This window comes from Pristis pectinata, chromosome 30 (assembly GCF_009764475.1).
Source record: "Pristis pectinata isolate sPriPec2 chromosome 30, sPriPec2.1.pri, whole genome shotgun sequence".
Lineage (NCBI taxonomy): Eukaryota > Metazoa > Chordata > Chondrichthyes > Rhinopristiformes > Pristidae > Pristis > Pristis pectinata.
In genome coordinates this window covers 3514545-3520740 of record NC_067434.1, presented here as the reverse complement: position 1 = coordinate 3520740, position 6196 = coordinate 3514545, and positions in this window count along the sequence as shown.

Sequence of the window (6196 nt, the reverse complement as noted above, 5' to 3'; positions counted from 1 at the left end):
TGCTAGTTATACTCAGAGGAAGAGGCTAGCGAGGGAAATGGCAGGTCCACTCATGGAGGGTGTTTATGTGTGGAGCTAGGGGAAGTGGGTGAGGTCCTTAGAGAGTCCTGTGCAGCCGTGTTCTCTAAGGAGAAGGACATGGGTGATGGTGAGATTAGGGAGGTAGTCTGATAATCTAGAGAATGTTGATATTAAGGTGGAGGTCTTGCGTTTCTTGAAAAACATTAAAATGGATAAGTCCCCAGGACCTGATGGAATCTATCCCAGGATACATGAGGGGGGCAAGGGAGTAGATTACTTGGGCTTTGACAGAGATCTTTGTATCCTCTTTAGCCAAGGCGAGGTCCCAGAGGAGTGGAAAATAACCAATTATTCCTTTGTTTAAGAAGGGCACAGGGACAAAACAGGAAGTTATAGGCCCGTGAGCCTTACATCAATGGTAAGGGAATTATTGGAGAAAATTCCTAGGGACAGGACTTACTTGCATTTGGAAAAGCATGGACTTATTAGGGAAAGTCAGTATGGCTTTGTGCAGGGGAGGTCACATCTCACAAAGCTGTGTGTTTTGAGGAAGTGATGAAGATGATCATTGAGGGCAGAGCAGTGGATGCTGTCTACATGGACTTTAGTAAAGCATTTGACAAGGTCCCTCATGGTAGGCTGATCCAGCAGCTTAAGGCACATGGGATCCCTGGTGAATTGGTAAGTTGGATGCAAAATTGGCTTGGCCATAGAAGACAGAGGGTAGTGGTGGAGGGCTTTTCTCTGACTGGAGGTCTGCGACTATTGGTGTTCCGCAAGGACCAGTGTTATATACAAACAATATCTATTGTTTGTGAAATATATAAATGAAAATGTAGGTGGTGTGATTTAGTAAATTTTCAGACAGCATGAAAATTGGTGGAGTTATGGATAGTGAAGAAAGTTGTCAGAGGATACAGCAGGGTACAGATCGGTTGGAACTTTGGGCAGAGAAATGACAGCTGGAGTTTAATCCGGACAAGTGTGAGGTGATGCACTTTGGGAGGTCAAATGCAAGGGGAAAGTGTACAGTAAATGGCAGGACCCTGAGAGGCATTGATGTACGGATGGATCTTGGGGTGCAAGTCCATAGTTCCCAACCAGTAAACCTCCGAACCACTTCTAACATACTTCCTAAAATATGAATTAATACTGTGCACTCTATTCCGGACGTGGTGTCCCCAGTGCCCTCTGTAACTGAAGCAAACCACTCTACTTCTGGGATCAGTTTCCCTTGGAGCGAATGATAACATTGCGTTCACTTTACTCCCTGTACCTGCGTTCCAGCCTTCTGTGAATCGTTCCTTTGGGGACCCAAATTCCCCGCGTCTCACAGCTCTGCATGTTCTCACTTCTTATATTATATCTGTTTTTCCTGTCAGGGACAATTCACACGTCCTCACATTACGCTCCATTTGCCAAACCTTTACCCACTCACTGAACCCATCCCCCTCCCTTTCTAGCCTCTGCATGTCCTCTTCACAACTTACTTTCCTACCCATCATTCATCAGCGACTTTACCAACCAAACCTTTACTGCCGTCACCCAATTCATTTCTATAAGATGTTGAGTCTCCAACACCAGTCTCCATGGAATGGCTGTTGTAGCTTCTTGCAAGTCAGAACAACCACCTTCTGCTTTCTGTTAGCCAGACGATCCTCTGGTCACAACGATGTGTTTACCACCCTGAGGTTTTGTTTCTCACGACAGCCCTGGACAATGTTATCAACTGCGAATCGTCTGAGCACTGGGTCTCCGGTTCCCCCTCCATCCCGCTGTGGCACAGCCCCCAACATGAGAATGACCCATGTAATTCCTGCTCTGATCTCTGTCCATTAACCAGTCACCAGCTCAAGTGCTAGATGACCACTCATCCCATATCGTCTAATTTTGTTTGATAATCTGTGTAGCTCATTACTGAAGGCCTTCTGTAAGGCTAAATGCATCACTCCCCCTCCCCCCCCCTTGCTTATTCTGCAGTTACGTTCTTAGACCTGATTTGCCTTTCATGAACCAGTGTTGATTATACTCTCAGCGCCGGTCTCCACCATCTCTATAGTAAGAGGTGGCACGGTAGTGTAGCAGTTAGCGTGACACTATTACAGCGCCAGCGATCAGGGTTCAATTCCCGTCACTGTCTGTAAGGAGTTTGTACGTTCTCCCGTGTCTGCATGGGTTTCCTCCAGGTACTCCGGTTTCCTCCCACATTGCAAAGACATACGGGTAGGTTAATTTGGGTTTAAAATGGGTGGCGCGGACCCGTTGGGCCGGAAGGGCCTGTTACCATGCTGTAAATAAAATTTTAAAAAAAGAGTCCAGCCTTGTTCCTGCTACTGCCGTCAGGCAGACTGGTCTGTAGTTCCCTGTGTTCTCTCTCCCTTCCTTCTGACATAGTTGGGTTATAATCCAATCTGTGGGAGCCTTTGCAGAATCTGCAGAAGATGACGTCCTGTGCATCCACAGTGCCCACAGCCATCTGAGTCAAGCCCTGGGCTGCAGGTCACCAGGTCCTGCAGACGAACCATTCTGTGCCCTACTCTCCTTTCACTGTCTCAGCTCCTCACTCTGGACCTGGAGCCCAGCTTCATTTCCAGAAGCTCTTTGTCTTCTGTGAAGTATTTCATTTCCCTGCTATTTCTCTGTTCTTCGTTGTAATTTCTCCTGCCTCGGTGTGAGGGGGAATTTCCAGCTCTCTATTCTTTGATGCCTAAGAAATGGTGGTTGAAGTCGACATGCGGCTCCATTTGCATCAGCGTTCAGCCTGTGGGCTTCCCAAATCAGGTCCTCTGTTGACTTCGACAGAATCAGTTCACAGGATCAGACTAGATCACAGGAGCATCATCACACATGTTACCACATTCACAAGTTACCACATCACCACATATACAGAAAACCACATCATGCTCATTCCCACGCGCGCGCGCACACGTGCACACACACACACACACACACACACACACACACACACACACATATTGCCATATCACATGTTAAGAGGCTGAAGTTCTACCCTGCTGGTGTTTGATGCCACAGTAACTTCTCCGTGACCCTGTTGGGACAGGCATCGCTGGTGCAGATGAGCTTCCAACGACTGAGCTTGCACAGCTCTGTGGGGCAGAGAATTCACCTCCGCTGCCTTCCCCTCGTTGTCAAATTGTGCCTTCAGGTCCTCGGCTCCTCAGCCAGGGGAATATCTTCCCTACATCCGGCCAGTCCACTCCCGTAGTCAGTCTACCCTCTGTCTCTCAGCCCTCCTCTGGGGGGCTCGAAGATGCTCCCTGTCCTCTGCCTACTGCTGCTTCTGGCAACTTTAGCAGCCTCCTCCTTGGACTTCACACCATCTGTTTGCAGTCGTGGATGAATCGCTTTTCCTTTTGGGTTTTTGTGCCTTAAAGGAACATATTTCTTCTGTAACTTATGGGTTGTTTCTTTAAATGTGAACCATTGCTTGTGCACCTTCACACCTTACGACGAATTCTCTCGATCAACCGCAGCCAAACCTGCAAATGTCCTCATGATTTCCTTTGTTTAGATTCAGTTGAACTATGTAACCCCAATGTAAAATCCTATCACATTATAGTCCCTCTTCCTCAAAACAAGACTATCAATTAACCCTTTCTCACTGCAGAAAACAACATTCACAACGTTCCCCTATTTGATTCCTCAGCTTCTGAATCTTGAGAATTAATACTAAAGCAACTAGCACAATAGTGAGGGTGACAAGTCTGTGCTTTTGGCCTTGAAGATTAAACGTTAAGTGGCTTGACTCTAGGTTTTGTGATTTGTGTTTCGTCAAATACAGAGAGCAATGGTAGAATAGGAGCTGTCATGATGGAGAGTTCTCTTTATTCAGATACATGTGCTGGAAATATGAAATATGAATTTTGGAAGCACTCAGCAGATCAGCAGAGAGAAAGAGGTTGGTTCACAACTCCTTGTGGTTGGTGAAGTCTGTTGCTGAGAAACTAATATCGAAGGTGGTGAGGAGGTGACTCTGTGAGCTGGTGCAGAATGTGTTGTAGGGGAGATGGGAGGGGGTGGGGGGGGCAGATCCAACACTGAAGCAGTGAGAGCAGGGGACTGGGGATGTAGTTCCCGGTGAGGATGGATGCAGCTTTTCAGTACCCAAGCAACAGCTGTCTTCGTCCCTTCAGGGGGTGTTGGCAAGGAATCTTGGAGTCACTGCCTTCCCATCAACTCCCCGCACATTCTACAACCCACCTACACGCCAGGGACAACATACAATGGCCAATTAACCCACCAATGGCACACTTTGGGATGTGGGAGGAAATCAGATCACCCAGAGGAAAGCTCCACAAGGCAGCAACCGAGGTCAGGATTGACCAGGGGTCACTGGAGCCGTGAGGTGGTGGCTCTACCGGCTACACCACTGTGTCCTCCTACGTGAAGCTGCAGAACACATCAGCTCCACTGGGCTCTCAATGGAAACTTCCCACCTTCCACAACTCCACTTGTTGACAAACGTTGCTGCATTAAGTATGGACTGACCCGTCCCCATGGGGGGGGGAGAGGAATTCCTCCCTCAGTGATTGGAAACTATGAGTTTTTCCAAATGTCTGGAAGAATTAGGAGGTTAAAAGTTCAGAGCCACGACATTCAGCTCCACAGTCAGTGGTCCACAGCTGATGGCTGGTCTCAGTGACCACTCTGGACCGAGACATTAACTGTTTCTCTCTCTACAGCCGCTGACTGACCTGCCGAGTGTTTCCAGCATTTTCTGCTTTCATTTCAGACTTCCATACTCTGCAGTTTTTTATTTCCCTCCACTCAGTGGCCGCTTGTTCTGAGAATTAGTCCGTGAACAGAGAAATGCAGATGCTGCTTCCAAAAGACCCCAGGGACAGCCCCCTTAACACAGACCTCCCTGCTCCTTCCGGGAATGGTGCTGTAAATTGTTGTGACGGAGGGGATCTGAGATGTGAGAGGAGATAGCGAAGGAGAGGAGATCTGGAGGAAGAGCAGGCTGTCGATGTGGGAGGGAGTCAAGTCTCTGGGAAGTCATGGTTGGAGGGAGGAACCAAAGAAAGAGCGAGTTGGAGCGGGGTGGGGAATGGGCTGTGAGCTGGAAGGGAGGTGGGGACACTGCTGGGGATGGGTGGGAACTGGATCTGTGACGGGGAGGGTTGGGAACATTCAAGAGAGAGAGGTGAAGAGACACAGTAGGGAAACAGGCCATTCAGCCTATTGTCCATGCTGACCATCATTAAATTTACCTTGCATTAACCCCACGTTCCCATCAACTCCCCCAGATTCTACCCCTCACCTACACACCAGGGGAATTTACAGTGCCCAATCAACCTCCCTTCTCACACACGTTATGGGGTGTGGGAGGACACCAGAACATCCGGGGGAAACCCACGGTCACAGGGAGAATGTGCAAACTCCACACAGCGCCTGAGGTCAGGATCAAACCCGGGTCTCTGGTCTGTGGGCTGTCACTGTGTCGCCTGTTGTACGTGGGAAATGGCTGTCGGCTGGAATGGGAGAGCAAGTTGTGGGGACTGTGAGCTGAGGGTGTGAGCTGGTGTGAAGGAGAACTGAGGGCAAAGGAGTATGTTGGGGGAGGGGTGGTGATTGTGGGGTTTGGGGATGTGCTGGGACAGACTGCTTGGGTGGGGGGGGGTGCTGGGACAGATTGCTGGAACAGGAGGGTGTGAGTTGGGACAGACTGCTGGGGCAGGGGAGGGGGTGGTGGGGACAAGCTGTGTCCCACCCTGTTGCTGATCAGTTGGTGTGTTGCTCTCTGTTTCAGGACCCTGTGGAGCAGGCCCTAGCCATTGGCCTGGGGATGGGCTTCCTGACAATCCTGCTGCTGATCACCGTCCTTGTTGTCAGCATTTACCTGTCTCTCAGGAAGAGAAGTCAGGTAAAGCACAACCTTCAGCCCTTCTGAAAACCTGGAGGCCAATTGTGAGCAGGTGGGCCGAGGCAAACGCAGCCAGGTCAGGAGAGGTGCAAGGGAAGCATTTGGGGAAGTCTGACAAGGCAGGGGAGTGGATGGTCTGAGCACGTGTCCATGGATCCCGGGAGGCAGCAGGACGGCTGGATAGGCAGTGAAGAAAAATTGGGAATGTACCTTTATTGGTGAGGATGGAATAAAAGAGAGAGAGAGAGAGAGAGAGAGAGAGAGAGGCGGAGGGGTTACTGCAGAGCT